Below are 18585 nucleotides of genomic sequence, written 5' to 3'. Positions count from 1 at the left end.
AGAACCATTTTAGAAGCATTAACAAGCAAATATTATATTAACTGGCAATTCAGACAACAGTTATAATTTTAGTCTTGTCAGCACTGCCTTCATTTCATTCTTGTGAAAATATCAGTGTGTTTGGGGAGATCTCAGGGAAATGAACCAAACCTGTTTAGCCAGAACAACTCAATCCTCCTTTCTTTTGAGTCCACATCCTTTTAGTCTGTGGACCAATGTTGAAACCATTTCCCTCCTGCAAAGGAGCCTGCCTTTGCCAAGCCAAACAGAAGTCACAAAGGCAAATGCAACAGGTGCCCTGGCTCAGCCTCCAGGCCCTACCTTTGATGATTAGCAACAGGCATCTTCCCCGTCCTTCTGTTAGCTTCCACGTTATGCTCATCGACCTCCCGTGGAAGTTCCAAGTTCTTTGACAAGAGCCCATGGAGGCCAGTTGGATTCTCTTGAAGAGTTTAAATTTCTCCACCCTACCTAGTCAAGAATAAATTCAGAAGTTATGAAAGTTCTGGAATCAATGGCTTCTTTTTTATGCAATCACTGATTAAAACAGCAAAAATGTTAAGTGCCCGTGAACGTCAACGTTCGTTTTGAGATAGTATTGTATATTTTAAGTACATGTAGTAGGACTGAAATATATATCCAATAACCCAGATATACCCTACACCTTTTGCTATTATATCTAACTCATCTCGTCTTTCTCTAGAATCCTGATTAAGGTAGGGGGGAAAAAAGCCTTCTCTTCCAAATTAAAATTGTTTCCTTTGGGTTAATTCAGTCAATGGTAAGTTTCTCACTTTTGTAGTTCCCCCCACCTGGCTCCACCTTCCAAAGGTGGCATCTAGGTGCAGGGGAGTCTTACATGTCCCTCATTGCTCTTTTCTTCCCTCTGTAGCACATTGTGCTTGATCTTGTCTTGTCCCTAGGAATCCTCCTACGACATCTGTTGAGATGAAACTGCTCCCTGGCATGGCACCACTTTAACTGCTGCTGATTCCTTGTCCTGACTGAGTGCTTAGGGGTCTCCTCCGCAAGGCATACAGAAATATTTAGATCTCCTAAAGGCCACACCTAGCCTATAGGTTACGAGCACATCAAGTCTAGCCTATCTGCCTTGATAGGCAGTACTTTACCTGGTTGGCACAATAATGTTCCAATGCATGGAGAAAGAAGCAAATTCTCTAAGGAACTGGTTTCAATGTTTCTTGTCTGGGAAGTAAGGAGGAAGCCCTCCTACACCGGGAGTTTCCCAGAACTACCTGGGTGTTTCTGCTTCTCACTTCCATTTCTTGGGGTTTTCTCCAAGAAAGGAAAACTAGGACAATAATATCTGACTTCTTGTCTCTCTTCCTCCTACCTTCCGGTCTCCATGGGAAAACAAAACAAAAGAAAACACAGAAACAAAAAATCTAAGTACCCTGGTGGGAACTTTCCTTGCAACAGACTTCAACATTTCTATACAATGACTTATAGTAAAACTCTATGAAGCAAGTGTGTCAGGCTTGGTTTTTGATATTTAGAGAGAGGGAGAATTAGAAATTTAATAAATTCTCTTCCTTCTCAAGAAAACTAGATTTCAAAACCGTTCTATTACTATGGACTCAAAAAGTCATTTTTGAGACTCATTCCAGGGCAAAAAAAAACAAAAAAACTTTATAGCTAGTCTTAATGACAGATAGCCTTCAGGAAAAGATGATTTTAAAAAGAATGAAAAATACAACTGTTATATATTTTCAAAATATTGATATACCTTTAGATGTTTTTCTGATAATGAGAAACAACAGACGTGTTATATTAAATCACACCGTTTCTACAATGTGGTCTATTCTAGAGAGTTGATCGAAGGAAATGAGACAAAGAAAGGCATGACAAACTCCAAATAAATATAAATAATTTCCCTAAAAGCATTTGGACGTGATGTTTTAAAGTAAAACTTACAGTTTAAAAAACGAACAAACCGAACTGACATATGTACAGCCTGCTATATGCCACACGGGGGAGAAAGAATAAAGAAATGAATAAAGATCACAATCGTAATCATTTTCATTTTCTTGCTTGTTCCCTGATGATACTACTCCCTTATTCCTTTTTAAAATACCTGTCTGGGCTTCCCTGGTGGCGCAGTGGTTGAGAGTCTGCCTGCCGATGCAGGGGACACAGGTTAGTGACCCTGTCCAGGAAGATCCCACATGCCACGGAGCGGCTAGGCCCGTGAGCCATGGCCGCTGGGTCTGCGTGCCTGGAGCCTGTGCTCTGCAACAGGAGAGGCCACAACAGTGAGAGGCCCGCGTACCGCAAAAAAAAAAAAAAAAAAAAATTACAAAAACAAAATAAAATACCTGTCTGTCTGTGTTTCTATGTCACACACACATACCCATACAAAGATTTATCTATATCCTATACTAACAGCAAGGCAATGATAATACTTTGCTGTTTTCTAATTTTTTTTTTTAGATCATAAGAGATCATTTATTCTATCAACTGATCTTACATTAGACTTCATTGTACACGTTGAGTTAGACGAGGGCTGTTTTCTAATTCTTATAATAAATGTGAGAAGAAGAGAAAGCATTTGTAACCTCACATATAGATAATAAAAATGAGATTCAATAGGTTTAGGTAACCTGCCCAAAGTCACTCAACTAACAAGCTGAGACTTAAATCTAAGTCCTTTGACACTGAGTTGGCGACTTCTTCCATGCACCATTTTACAACTCCTTGTTACAAGAACCTCTCCAAGGATTGGTCTAATTTTCCCCCAATGCGCCAGGGAACATGTGGTTCAGAACTCTGGATATGTAAGCCTAAAGAGACAAAGCTAGATACCCTATTCTAGTATATTCTGTATACTGCTGCCTACCAAGTTTGACACTTGTTCCCTAGTTTTCTTTTTCATACTAATAAAACTGTATTAAGTTGGGCACCTGCCCTCCCCATTTCCCTTTTCTGCAGCAACACATGAAAGTGAAGGCAATCTGTCCTGGACCGTGTGGACCAGGACAAGCCTAGGGATGGTGGACCAACAGGATAGGAGGGTCCGGGAATGTCATTCTGTGGAACCATCCTGCCAGTCCGAACTGCTTAACCCTAGACTGTTAATAAACTGCGAAATAAACTTTAATCTTATTTAAGCCACTTTTATTGTTGGTCTCTCTTAGACGAGGAGAACTTGTACTTTAACTAATGTGTTTATCTTCCCAAATCACTCTTTAGCATATGCTCATATTTAGAAATCACTGACAGTTTTCCATTGCCTACAGAGTGATATCTGAGCCTGGCAGTCAAGGGTTTCACAATCAGGCCCCCACCTACCTTCCCCTCATTATTTCCACAACTTCTTTTCATTCCAGCCAGACTGATGGACTGTTTCTTGAACATGCCTCCATTATCCCTCCTCCCCAAAGACTCTCTCCAATGAATCCTAATTTCTGTTTAAAACCCACTCTATTCTTGCAGTGCACTGTTTACAGCCCACCTTTGAATCCACAGTACTCAATGCCCAGAAAATGCTTAATAAAGATTATTTTGCTGAAAACGAGAAGGCAGAGGAGGCTCTTAGAAGAGGGAGGAAGAAAAGGAAGATATAAGAAGAAAGAGTAGGAGAAGGTGAAAAGAATGGGGAATGGGGGATTATCGTGTTTTGTCAATGTCCATAACGATGTAGTAGTATAGGTGATGGGTTCAAAAAAGAAACTTCAAAGCTTTGAAAGCATGAAAGGAAACCCTGTGGCCATAAGCATGTTTTCTATTTTTCATGAACTTTCTCTTTTTTATTTATTCCTTGGGAAGGCAATTAGGCAAATAAGAAACATTTAAAAAATTGGTTTCCATTCATTTACTGAGCTATTTTCTCCTCATGTGGAGTAATTTGAATACACCACAAATTAATTTTCTCTCAATGCTGCCAAAATGTCTTAGAACATTTTAGGATATTCAGAGGGGCTATTTGAAACTGTATTTATTTTTCAGGGCAATCTTACTGAAAGTGAAAATCCAAGCATATTGGTATATTTAAAAGAAATGCCATTCTGTTTTCACTTAAGACTTTGGGAGTTGTTTTCCCCAAGCTGTATCTAGGCAGCATATTAAATTATCCTCCTTTTCAAGAAAAATTTATTTGGAATATTGAAAAAGGTAATGTAGGGAGAATTAGCAAAAGAGTCCTACGAAAAAGCGTCAGTTCATTTAAAAGACGATTACATAAGACGGTGGTTAACTAAATGTTATTAACCTCAACCAAGGTGTAAAATAATACTGAACCATTGAAATTTTTCTTCCGACTTCAGGTTTCCATGTCTTTATCCCCAAACCTGTATTTATAAGTATTCCAATATTTTTGAAGAGTGTACTCTCATGGTGGTTACTATACTGAACGATGTTTCCTCCAGTATTCCCCAAGAGCAAAGGTAACAAGTGAACCTCGCGGTATCGGAGAAAAGTAAGTACTATCTGTTTCTACACACAAAGAACAGGGTTTCCCCTGTCAAGCACTGGACCCAAAGCACTTTGGTGCGTCTCCTTGGTACCAGACAAAACTTGAGGATAAATTTAGCCTGAAGGTATTAAGAACCAGCTTGCAGGAGGGCCAGGGTGATCTTCCTGCTCTCAGTGACCAGAAAAAGGGCCAGCCCTCTGGAGAGCAGGACTCAATCTACACGTTTTGTTATGCAGATAAAAAAGTCTGTCACAAAACCTTTAAACTGGGCTATTTGTATTCCACCCAAAGATAGTATCATCAAGAGCAGACTGAAGTCTGCTTTGGATTTGTATTTTCCAGGCCCGCTATATTGTAAAATGGTTTACTAAGTTAAAAATCAGAGATACAAATACCTGACACTCTCTTCTTTACGAGACTAAAACTAGGACTCATGATTTAATACCAACAACTCTCGTAATGATACACAAGTTACTTTTAGAATAACAATAACATCTTACACTTGCATCACATTTTATATTTCACATTCATTATTTCCTAGTGCGTTATTTCTGTGTGAGTGTCTTGTTAAATATTTGGAAAATGTGTCATTCCAGGTTGCCAATATTTATATTTAATACACGTTTAATTCAACAAGCACTAATTGGATAGCTATTATCTTCCAACTTCATGTCACACTCTAAACACATTTACTACAATGAGCCAAAATGTTTTTTCATCACAACCTTAGATAAATGGATCCGTTATATCACAAATCTCATGTCTATCACATTAATAAACTATACTTCCCTATATAACATTTTCGGTAGAAGGAAGGAGGTTAAGAACATACCTAAATCAAGCAAGCTTTGGATAACTAAGATTTTCTCTAGATATGATTCTATAAACTGGGGTAAGCTTAAGTTTTCTCCTTGAAGTAGCTGCCCATTTTCAATCACCAAATATGTTATAGAAGAGCTCTGATGTCATGTTCCATGTAGATTAGCAAAACTATATAGCAAAAAGGGATAGGCAACACTACTTTCTTTTACACAAGCGAGTCTTCTCCCCTGATCCTTTGGATTTGCGTTAATCTGCAGATGGTTCCCACCACCAGAAGCTATCCTTATGTGCCCTCAGCTTTTATAACTACTTGCTGCCCACTCTTCTTGTTCCACAGTCACGCCTTAAGGTCTTTTAGCCAACTCTTGCCTCCCAGTTGACTCTTTCCCTGGAATACACCCTAGTCTCATCTTTTTCTCCTAGATAATCCGTTCTTCTCCATAGACAGTATGTCCAAACAACTCCAGTGACTTTTCCAACAACCCACACACCCTCTTAAATGGATGTTTTACTCATACAATCATGATGCTTTTGTTTCCATCAGATTCTCTGTGTTGGAGAGTTTGAAGAGAAGTGCCCTGGTTTTTAAGTTTAAGAGCTAGGATTCATCGGATGCTTACGTCGTGCTAGATGTCATGATAGGACTCTTGTTTGAGCTCCATTACAATTTGTGGAGGCCTTTATCAGTCTCACATATGGATGAGGAAACATCCTCAGACAGTTAAGTGACTTGCCTAAATGTGATGCTCATGGTGGGGCAAATGGAGCCTTTACCAACGTTTCAGCATCGTTCATGACGCAGCCAGGAGACCAATGCCTGTACCTGGTAATTCAACAGAGGAAGCTTATCATGGGGTATTTTTCACAAAGGTGTGAGAAGAGACCAAAAGCGTAAACATTGGAAGGGAGGCAACCAGGAATTTCCAGCTACAAGAGGCTGCTATCATCCCCAGAATTGGCTGGACAAAAGGAGGGAATGATGTAACCAGAGTCCAGGAACTGAAGACACAGTAGATGCTGAAGCCAGCTGGCTCAGACAAAAGAATTTGGGGCCATGGAAGAACAAGCTGTCTATCAGGAGCTGGAGCTTCACAAGGGACAGTCACTACTAAAGATATCCTTGAATCAGAGAGGTCGAGATAAGTGCCCTGGATTATTCCTTCCTCTATCCCCCCTGTCTCCTGCCAGTGGCTCCCAGTTCCACTACCAGGGAGAAGCTGACTGGTGAACAAGTCTTGGAAATAACAAGAATAGCGTCTCTGCAACAGAGACGAGAAGGGAGTAGAGGCAAGACAGGAAATGGATTTGATAGTAATCAGGCAACAGTCTACCTGACTCCAAAGTCCATGCTGACTTCACTAAGACATGACTGATGCCCTCTTTTATTTGCATCCAGTATTGATCACTGAGTACAGCCTGTGCCTGTAACAGACAAGCCACCCACTTATTGACTGAATAATGTCTTTTCTTCCTCCTAAGCATTGACAAGCACCTCACGCAGCGACTGGAACATAATAGTCACTCAGTGACTATTGGTCTTTCATTCTCTCTCAAATTTTGACTAAGCCAATCAAATTATCTACGGTAGTGTAAAAATAAACCTAAGACACGTATCTCAAGTAACTAAATATTAAGAAGAGACATAATTCTTTCCCATAATTCAAGGAAGGTAAGAGAACAGTATAAATTTTCAGTTTTGGCCTTTAGGTGACATTATTTCATGAACTTCATTGCTAAGTGACGCCATGGCTCAGATGACCAGAAGTTCACCACCCAAGCCAAAAAGCTGTCTAGGTAGCCTGGGAGGTCTTAGGAGAGCTGACTGTCACTCACTGCTTGGCCCCCACCCGTCTCTTCCTGAAGGGAAGAAACTGCCGATGGCACTTAATGCTGGTGAAAAGTCACTCGAGCAGCCTCTTCATTGCACCAGTGATATTGTGTTTGGAATTCATTACTTCTCAAGTGTCCTCTATTTGATCTATTTCACATTCATAAGGAATATGAAATCCAAAACCAGCACAGACTAAATTACCCTCATTACTTGATCTTAAAAGTAATTCCCTAACATATGGAAGAGGGAACATTTTGGGAAAATGTCAGTGGGTCTGCAGCATCAGAGTGACAAAGTTCCCATTGCTGGATACTCACTCAAACATATTTAAGCCCTTTCATTATAAAAATTACATGAGAAATTTCACAAGAACCATCTTACTAGTAGAATTCTAGGTATTTCCTGTTCCCAAGGGCAGAGAAATACTGCAAAACCAACATTTTTTTTTAATGATATTTCAGTGCTGTCTTTCTTGGCTGAAAACAGAAAAAGCAAGAGACACATGAAAATGAAAGAGGAAAAAAAAGTTAATTAAACATTTTGAGCCTTTAAATAGTTAGTTTTTATGTTAAGCCTCTAATCCAATTTGTATTTTCCAAACAAGTTTGACCATCCCTGGTGACAACATCATGAATAAATTAAAATAAATACGTCTGCTTCGTCTAAGTTTAATTCTTCCATGATTACTACAATGAGAAATAATGATTACCATTTCAGTGGGAATTCTGAGCACCACTTGATTGAACTGCTTGGCCGTTTATACATTTCAGAATAAAATTTTATCTGCTACTACTCATTTGGAATACAGTCTTAGATAAACTCATTCGAGCTGGTGGCATATTCTAATATTTATTAAAGTCTGTGAAATGAATTCACGTTGAATATGATCTCTTTGGTCTGAAAGCTGAATATCAAGCCAGCATAAACTTCAAGTCTTCTGGCAGGAAAGTAAAGAACGTCTCTCAGTTTCAGACCACCCCCCCCAAACCCCCCCCAAGCACACACACGTGTTTTCCTCCATCATATTACCCAGAAGGCTGCTATAAGAAGAGTGGGCTGACTCTTGGTCTCTTTTGCTCTCAAATCAATTCTTCTCCTACCCTAGGCTGCTCTGAAACAAGGAGGTGCTGCCCCCTGCAGGCTTCTCCCAGAGTTCTCCGCTGGCTCTCGCTTCAGCCAAGGAGAGCAGGGAGACTGGAAAGTAGGGGAAAAGGAACAACCTGGACATTTGTACTTCAGGCTACATCTCCCGCACAGCTTCATGGCGGGAAATGCCAGCTGCAGTTCAAAGTTCCACTGCACGACCCCAACCTCTGGGATCCCATAAAAATCCTACTGCCCTATATAAATATAGCAAATCAACATGTTGTACACATTAAACTTACACAGGTTATATATCAATTATATCTCAATTTTTAAAGAATACTCTCCTTTTGTCTCTCATGTTATGGCTTCCTCTGTTGCTAATCTCTGGGTTGCTACTCTATCTCCTATTTGGTTTCTCCGAACTTCCATCATATATTAATCAATTTGCCCTATTCAATGTCCATTTTTTAAAATACTTTGAGTGGTTTTTATTTCCCTGGTTGGATACTTACTAACATAAATAGTTTAAATCAAAGCTGAAAAGAATTGTAACCCACTATGTTCTATAACCCCTCACAGAGGCTTCATAGAAACCAAAACCCTGAGAGAAAGAGAGAAGAGAAGAGGGGACAGAAAAAGAGAGGAAAGGAGGAGAGAGGAGAGGAGGAGAAAGGAGCGAAGTCTCTCCCCATGCGCCTCTACTGGCTTCAGTGGTGTTCTCTGTAGAGATTACTATCTAGGTCTTTTTCTTTCTTCATCATTTACTCCCAAACGGAAGCAAGTCTGGCTGATATTGGCCATGATATTCCCCACTTCCACGCCAGATTCTCTACACTCTTCCTGTAATCAGAACAATCCAGGTCCCCCAGAACACAGCAAGGATAGGCATAGTCCATGGCTGGCTGACCCATCCGAGGTTCTGTACCCAAAGCTATCCCTGCTCTGTCCCTCCTTCTCCTCCAAGATGGAGAAGATCTTGGAGTAGTTAAGAACTTCCCAGAAACTTCAAGGGGAAGTTCAATTGCTTAAAGCAGCATGATACATCCCCAGGCCTCAGAAGCCTCACTTCTGGCACCGCTAACCCGAAGAACTCCAGCATGCCTGTCAAGGCAGCTGCCTCCAGAAGCCCCCAAGCTTCCTGTCTGCAGGGCTCAAGAGAATTCTTCTCCAACTCTGCACGTCACTTTCCACCTGAGCTCCAAGGAAGCTCCACCAGCCAGAATCTCCAAAGCTTGAACAGCCAGTTCTTTGGTGCTCATTTCTCTAAGGACAGGAATTGCAAACAGTCCCCTGAACCAAAGGGGAGTAGGTCATGCTCATCAACATTGCTTCCCTCTTCCCTTCCTCAGACCTACCTCACCTTCCTCCCACTTCAAAGTGAAACAACAGTGACAGGGGATATTAAGAAATGTAAAAAGTTCCTCAGCAGCCGGGACGCTGTGGGAAGTTATATACGATCCAGCCTCTGACCTCCATGTAATCCTGCATACTGAGAGAGATGAACTTGTAAATACAAGTGGTAAATGCTAGTACAGCTCTACACACAGAGAGCTGTGGGCCCACATGGAAGGGAAAAGCCAGGCCAGTTGCGGAGGCGGGGAGGCAGAGAGGCCACACCTCTGTCCTCACCCCTGCTCCAGCAGACTTGTAGTGAACACTGAGGGTTCGCAGAATATCAGCGTGTCTAAGATTCACGTAAAAATCACAGTTACTTTAGCCACAGGGATTAAAGGAATTCAATTACTGTTTCATTTTTCTCAGTTCTCTATCGGGTTTTTGTTGTCATTGTTTTTACGTGTGTTCATTTTTCATAAAAACCCAAGTTCTATGGAGAAATTCTAAGTATATTGACTGTGAGCAAATGCTCTTACTGCCAAAATTTCTTGCTGTGAGAAGAACTATAAAGTAGAAAGAGTATCTGGGAAAAGAGAAGCTGATTCTGGATTCATGGGCCTAATAATTATCTTCATATTGATCTTTTACAAGATCCTCTGATTTCCTTTTTACTGGTAGGCATTTCCACTTTTTAAAATGAAGACATTAATATTTATAGCTTACTCCTGGCTGTGTTAATTAGATACAGTAGCATGAACACCCAGGCCTTATAAAGCCAACTGGCCCTAGTTTTTCACTAATCAGTTAATTGTGAGATTTAGCACTTACAGACTAGTAGCTGCACTTTGATTCAGTGAATTCTTTTTTGTTATTATTATTCCCATTGATGCTGCAAAATTCCACTGAAGGCATAACCGTTAACAAACACATAGCTAGAATGTTTTACTCCTTAGCTGCATGTACATTTAGCTTATGAGAAAGAATGATACTCATAGTAATGTGAGGAACTTCCGGAGGGGTCTCTATGAGCCTAGATTTCCATATTAGTCCTTGTTTGGGGGGAAAAACAAGTCTAGGTTGCATACTTGAAATGTTTTCAATGGGCAGCTTCACATGCCAAGCTAAATCAGCTTTCTACTTCCCTGGTCAAATCTCTGAGATTTGTAAGGACAGTGGACTTTTTCAACTGGTCAGCCCCTGTATGCAGTCAGATGTTCCTATCCTACGTGAGCCTTAAGTAGGCTCACTCTGACAAAATTAGCTGCCTAAACCTTGGACGTCTTTCGTTCAGTGGGTTTACGTGGGCTCAACCTCCATCATGCAGCTTGGACTGGGGTGCTTGAAAAATCATACCAGGGTCTACTCTGGGACGGTGAGTAAGCCCATTCTTCATATTAAGACCTGTACTACTAACAGTGTTATGAAAATTAAACATAATAAATAAGAAGTTAAACCGTTGCTATTATCATTAATAGTAGTATATATTATGCTTCAAGTGGGAAAAATAAACAGAATTCTATTAGATAATGGCACCACTGAGAAAAGAAAATATGCAGGTGGGAATTTAAAGCAGGTAATCTTGATGCTCAGGCTTCACCCAGGTACCAGCAGAAATTTTATGGCCATGTTTTGGGAAGTCTCTAGCCCTCCCACGACATGCAAAGGGCACACTGCTGAAATGATACATTAAAAAGGAGTTTGGGATTAAAATATACATATTACTATATATAAAATAGATAGCCAACAAGGACCTACTGTATAGCCCAGGGAACTATACTCAATATCTTGTGATAACCTATAATGGAAGAGAAGGTAAAAAAAAAAAAAAAAAGAATATATGTACAACTGAATCACTTTGCTGTACACCAGAAACTAACACAACATTGTAAATCAACTGTATTCAGTAAAAATATTTTTAAAAACGCTCTGCAGTTGAAGAAGGTATGAGTATCATGTAACTGTATACCTTTAGCCTCCAATTTGATCAAGTACAACAGCAGCTTTTCACTAAAAGAGAGGAAAAAGAATCCCCCGTGTTACTGATGGAGGAAGTGAGGGCTGGCCAGGGTGTGGACACAGAGAGGAAGGAAACACAAGGCAGCACTTACACTCCAGCTACATCAAAACCAGGGGTCAGTCATGTAGCTCAATATCAAAACAACAAACAACCGAATCCAAAAATGGGCAGAAGACCTAAAGAGACATTTCTCCAGAGAAGATATACAGATTGCCAACAAACACATGAAAGGATGCTCAACATCACTAATCATTAGAGAAATGCAAATAAAAACTACAATGAGGTATCACCTCACACTGGTCAGAATGGCCATCATCAAAAAATCTACAAACAATAAATGCTGGAGAGAGTGTGGTGAAAGGGAACCCTCTCGCACTGTTGGTGGGAATGTAAATTGATACAGCCACTATAGAGAACAGTATGGAGGTTCCTTAAAAAAACTAAAACTAGAACTACCATATGACCCAGCAATCCCACTACTGGGCATATACCCTGAGAAAACCATAATTCAAAGAGTCATGTACCACAATGTTCATTGCAGCTCTATTTACAATAGCCAGGACATGGAAGCAACCTAAGTGTCCATTGACATATGAATGGATAAAGAAGATGTGGCACATATATACAGTGGAATATTACTCAGCCATAAAAAGAAAAGAAACTGAGTTATTTGTAGTGAGGTGAGTGGACCTAGAGTCTGTCATACAGAGTGAAGTAAGTCAGAAAGAGAAAAACAAATACCATATGCTAACACATATATATGGAATCTAAAAAAAAAAAAAAACAAGAGGTTCTGAAGAACCTAGGGGCAGGACAGGAATAAAGACGCAGATGTAGAAAATGGACTTGAGGACACGGGGAGGGGGAAGAGTAAGCTGGGACGAAGTGAGAGAGTGGCATGAGCATATATACACTACCAAATGTAAAATAGATAGCTAGTGGGAAGCAGCTGCATAGCACAGGGAGATGAGTTCAGTGCTATGTGACCACCTAGGGGGTGGGATAGGGAGGGTGGGAGGGAGATGCCAGAGGGAGGAGATATGGGGATATATGTATATGTATAACTGATTCACTTTGTTATAAAGCAGAAACTAACACACCATTGTAAAGCAATTATACTCCAATAAAGATGTTTAAAAAAATTTAAAATAAAATAAAAATGGGCAGGCCACTGCTCTAATGCTGAAAAAAAAAAAAAAAAAAAAAAAACAGGGGTCAGGCTCCGCAAGAACAACAATATTTTGGAAGGACTGACAGTTGTCATCTTGGTATTTAATCAACTTTTTTTTGATAAAGCCACCTTCCTACTTTATTCTTCTTTTTCTTCTTGATCTTAATGGGTATTTCTGTAAATCATTTACATTGATATACATAGTTGTGGGCTGTGTATATTAGACAAGGATTATAAAAGGAAAAAAGTGTGAAAGTGCCATGACCTCCTTGCTCTTTTTTTTTTTTTTTTGCGGTACGCGGGCCTCTCACTGTTGTGGCCTCTCCCGTTGCGGAGCACAGGCTCCAGTCGCGCAGGCTCAGGGGCCATGGCTCACGGGCCCAGCCGCTCCATGGCATGTGGGATCTTCCCGGACCGGGGCACGAACCCGTGTCCCCTGCATCGGCAGGCGGACTCTCAACCACTGCGCCACCAGGGAAGCCCCCTCCTTGCTCTTTTGACCTTTCTGACAACCGTGCACACCTTCAAATAGCTTTCCCAGGCACATGGCTCTGAACTCAGTTTAAACTCAAAAACTGCTCCTGGAACCTCTGATGAAATTAGGACCCACTCTGCCCTCCTCCCATCATTACATTTTTTTTGAAAGGGGATTATAATATTTCCCAGCTTTGATGAAAGCTTCCCATTATTACAGACCGGCTTTCTGGTGGAGATTAACAAATGCCGGAATTCTCCTTCAGCTCCCAGCACAGGTTCAGGTTTGAACTCTGTACAGCAGCTTACAGTTTGGCAGCAGAAATGACACCATTGAAAGAAGTGACCATGGACCACAAACATTAAATTATGTTCCCTGAGGCCATTTCTGAATTTTCAAATTTTAATGAGTCATTCACTCAATTAAGGTTATTACAGCTACGGAGGTTTCATTACTAACATGTAACCAAAAAAACTCATTACCCATCAAACCTATAGTTTCCTCCAGATGAATCTGAATCACAGAGATTCAAATGTGTCTGGGCTTTCTGCTGTATGAAATAGAGCATTTACTAGGCCAGTCTCTGTCCTATGTTGGGGGAGGGAGGGAAACTGAGACAGAGATGAAAGAGCCATCAAAATGTCAAACTTGAAAATATATTGGCCAGAGTGAGAAGCATTCAGGTGGAATAGATTTAGCTACATTGTCAAGCTCATTGCAATACGTCCATCTAGCTCAATCTTGACTAAAACTGACCAGTTACCTGAGGGAAAAAAATGAACAAATATTTTAGAAAGAGAATGAACTCAGTGTTCCCACTGAGTCAGTAGCCTTAAGCATTTTCAGAAAGTCCTTAGACAGCAATATCACCAAACATATACTGATTCTCTTTTTGCATAAATAATTAAGCAAAATTCCAACTGAAATGGGACTTAAATCTGTCTGTTATTAGGTAAGCCCAGGGATGACCATACTACTAAATAAATGGCTTAGAGGTAGGGTTAACGAAGTGCAGTCCATGGTCCACCAGCACCAGCATCGCCTGGGAACTAGTTAGAAATACAAATTCTAGGGCCTCACTCTGAACCTACTGAATCAGAAGCTCTGAGGTAGGCCCAGAAATTTGTGCATACAGTATATTTGACAACCACTGGCCTACACACATACACTTAGAGATTACAAAGTAAGGGTGCTTCTACCTCTATTGTCTTCTCTGAAACTGGCTGAAAAGAACAGTAAGGAACAAAAAGAAGGAAATTCCATTTTAAATGATAATAGCTACTATAATATGAAACCAAAAACTATGAGGAATACAGTAAGATTTGGATTCAACTGAACATAATAGATGCATACCTTAACGGACCTCAGTCAGGACATGGAATTCTACAAAGGAAGGAGACACAGCCCTAAGGCACCTGACCAGGGATTTCTTATTTGACACAGCAAGTTGTGGAGAGTGACAAGCAACGCAGGACCAAATGAAGAATAAGACAAGCATACCATGTTTGCAACTAGTAGGGTGGCAATACAGAAAAGAGAAATGGCGGGTGAAAACTGGATGCTGTTCAAAACTGGCAAAGTAAAATTAATAAACACAAATTACCAAAACATTGCTTCACTGCACAACATGCAAACTGAACATCCCTGAGGGAAGTAAGCAAAATTCTATTCCCTGGCAGATATTTTAGAAAGAGAATTGAGACAACATGACCATCATGAAACTATCTGCTGCCCCAGCTTACTCCTCCAGCTCCTTCTCAGACTGGCATTCAGCACGCAACTAGTTCTGAAAGAATGGCCCCATTTAAAGGTGAGAAAAATATCAGAAAGGAACTGGCATAAAACCAACATATATAGGTAATTTAAGAAAAAAAATTTTAAGTAAAATAAAAGAGGTACACAAAAATCACATGCAACAATTATAGAAGAAATAGATGACTTCCTCAAATAATACTTTTCAGTGACACTGAAAAGTTAAATCGTTTTTTTGAAAAGAAGTATTTAGAACAAGAGAGAATGGCTCAAAGAAGATAGGCAAATAGAAGGATATTACAAGTGAGCTGGCAGAATTCAGCAAGAAATTAGAAGAAATAAATATGACTTATTCAGATGTAAAGACCACTTCAGAAGCAGAAATGTTCATAATAGATACCACCAAAAATACAGACTGACTAACGGAGGTCAGACTCAAGAAAATTAAGTAAAATGAACAAGAATAAAGAATTAGAACTCATTAGAGAAAAGAATTTTAAATAAATTAAATAGATACGGAAGACAAATAAGACCCCACATGTACATAAATGATGTTCTCTATGAAGAAAAGAAAACAAATTAGAAAAAATTTAAAGTTTTATTAGAGGAAAATACATTCCTAGGTTGTGTTCATAAAGAATAAAGTTTGAATTTGGAGTAAAAAGTGTTAAATTAGTCTAAGAAAGGGATTTCATGATGAGTAAGTATACAGTCTATAATGAAGATCTACAATCCTGAATCTTTAAGCATCAAATTATATAGCATCAAAATGCACAAGGCAAAAACTGAAAAAATAAAAAAAGAAATAGATATAAATTAATAGTAATAAAAAAAGTATACACAGTCCTTGACAGATGATTTAAAATAAGTACCAATATAGAAAAAACAAAAATATAATAATAATGTGGATGTTATATATATACACACATAAAATTGAAGGAAGTAAATTTTAAAGGCGCTTGGAAAATGTATTAAAGTTGGCAGTGTAATAGTCCCAAAAGAAAATCTCAATAAGTTCCCCAATGTGATATAGCATAGGCAGGGTTTTATAACCACAATGCACAACATTAGACATTTATAATAAAAATTAATCTAAGTTGAACACCTTAAACTTATATAATGTTAGATGTCAATTATATCTCAATTAAAAATAATAATAATAAATTAAGGCTGACACAAACAGAAAGGATATTTTCAAACACTTAAACAGGAAATCAAAACTGACATAGCCAGATCAGGAGACTGAGACCTTGAAGGTTCTTGGTTCCAATATGCAAGGCAAGGCCACCAGGTTAAAGCCTTTAGAAATCGCTTCAAAAATAAAATAAGGAAATAAATAAGGTTACATATAATAACATTTATATATGAAATTAACTCCTGTCCTATGTATAAATAACAACTCACTTGAAATTATAGTAAACGGAAAATCTCGTTTTCAATAGCAACTTTGTCAGGGCCCAGCTAGCAAAAATTTAGTCCTGTCATATAATCAAATACAGATAATTTAATAAAGAACAAATTGTGAAGGTATTAGAATAGCTGAAAGAGCAAACAGGGGATGGTGTTGCCTAAAAATCAGTAATAGCACAAAGCTGCTAATGACCCCAGGCTGGAAGAACAAAGGGAGGGAATGGTGTTCCTAGAGTCCAGGATGTGGGCCCCCCAAGGACACAGAAACTCTGACAGGACTGCCTATTGGAAGCTAGGACTAAAAAGGTAGCTGAAGCCACCAGGACGAACACAAGGATGAGAGAATCCCCCTAGCTTCTTACACGCTCCTTCCCTTCATTATCTTTGCTATGCCTCTCACTGGACAAACTTAAATGGAAGCCAACTGGCAAGATTTACATGGTCATGGTAAATCCATGGGAAGAGGGAGAAATGGACCTGAAAGGCAACAGACAAAAGACTAAGCACAGTAACCAAAATATTTACAAAAAGAAAAAAAAAATCAGCTCCATTTCCCATACTTCACTTAAAGGCCCTTACTAGGAAATATGTTATAGGCAGTGCATGTGCTTATTTAACTATTTTTAAATATAAAAAAAGGCATATTATATAAATCATTGTATAAATAATATATAATAAAAAATGAGTTTCTCTTTCATTTTATACCTGCAGTTTCTCTCCACAGAGGCCATTTTAATTATTTTGTATACACTTGTGGAAATTTTTCATACATACATATAAATATTTTTAAATACCCACAAGCGTAATATAAATATTATTCTTCCTCTGGTTTCATTTTTACTTAAAAATGTATATTGGAAGCCTGTCATAATTCATTTTTTAAAGTCTCCATTTGATGAAGAAATAAGCTGTTTCCAGGTTTTTGTTGTTATGGACAATATATTATAAAGGTGAAGGAATGCTGATAAAACTTCTTGGCTATCGTCTTTACATGTCTGGTATCTGATTCAGTAAGCACATGTTGGGCCAGGGGCAATACGGCTAAAAGTAGAATCTAAGTAGGATATGGGATTTAAAATTAAGTCACTGGAACACAGAACTCATTTCGTATATATCTCACAATGGATGTTACTTGTGATTCATACACACATGTATGGGAGGGTTCAGAAGGACATGCAGATGTAACCAATATGCATATCTTTACCCCCAAGGCAATAGCACATACCAATGTTCTTATGCTCCCAAAACTAAATAAAACCTGATCCTCTCTGTTTTGGCCAAGCCAATGCACTTGCCTCTGTAAATTTTCAGGTTTTGTGAATAGCTTGGCTAGATGACCTTGGACAAGGCCTCAATCTCTGTGGCTCTCAGTTTCCTCCTTATTAAAATGAGGGTGTCTATCCCACTCAAAAATTTAAAAATTCTACTCTTCTCAGCTCTTGCTGTTACATTTTCAAGAACAAAGAACAACAACAACAAAAAATACCCCCTTTCCTTCTTTTTTTTTTTTTTTTAAATAAGTTTCAGAGTTAAGGGGAAGAAACCTTGGGAACTCATTCCCTAATATTTTAGGATTTTTACATTGGCCTCTCTGTAATCCCTGTATTTTCCCTTTGATCCTTGTGAAGCACTACAGGTTCTTTAAATGTCCTCCCAGCAAAGAAATTAAAATAATAGACTATTGGACAGAGAGCATGAGGGTGAATCTGTTGAACAATACCATAATTTTTTTTGGGGGGGGAGGTTAAACCTTTTCTTCTATATTAAAGTTGATTAACAATGTCATGTTAGTTTCAGGTATACAAAAAAGTGATTCAGATATACACATAAATATATCTATTCTTTTTCAAATTCTTTTTGAAATTAGGTTGTTAAGAATATTGAGCAGAGTTCCCCATGCTATACAGTAGGTACTTGTTGGTTATCCATTTTAAATATAGCAGTGTGTACATGTCAATCCCAAACTCCCTATCCCTCCTTACACTTCCCTCCTGGTAACTATAAGCTCGCTAAGTCTGTGTGCCTGTTTCTGTTTTGTAAATAAGTTCATTTGTATCATTTTTTTTAAGATTCCTCATATAAGCGATATCATATATTTCTCTTTCTCTGCCTGACTTACGTCACACTGAGTGAAGTAAGCTAGAGACTGTCATACCATAAATTTGGATTGCCATTGCTTCTTCAAAAAGAATAAATTATAACGCAGCCTTAAAATAAAAGTTCTATATGCAGTCAACAGTAGTCAACAGACCAT

Source organism: Pseudorca crassidens, chromosome 5 (assembly GCF_039906515.1).
Source record: "Pseudorca crassidens isolate mPseCra1 chromosome 5, mPseCra1.hap1, whole genome shotgun sequence".
Classification (NCBI taxonomy): Eukaryota; Metazoa; Chordata; class Mammalia; order Artiodactyla; family Delphinidae; genus Pseudorca; species Pseudorca crassidens.
The sequence above is the reverse complement of the archived record's forward strand: the minus strand, read 5'-3'. Positions refer to the sequence as shown.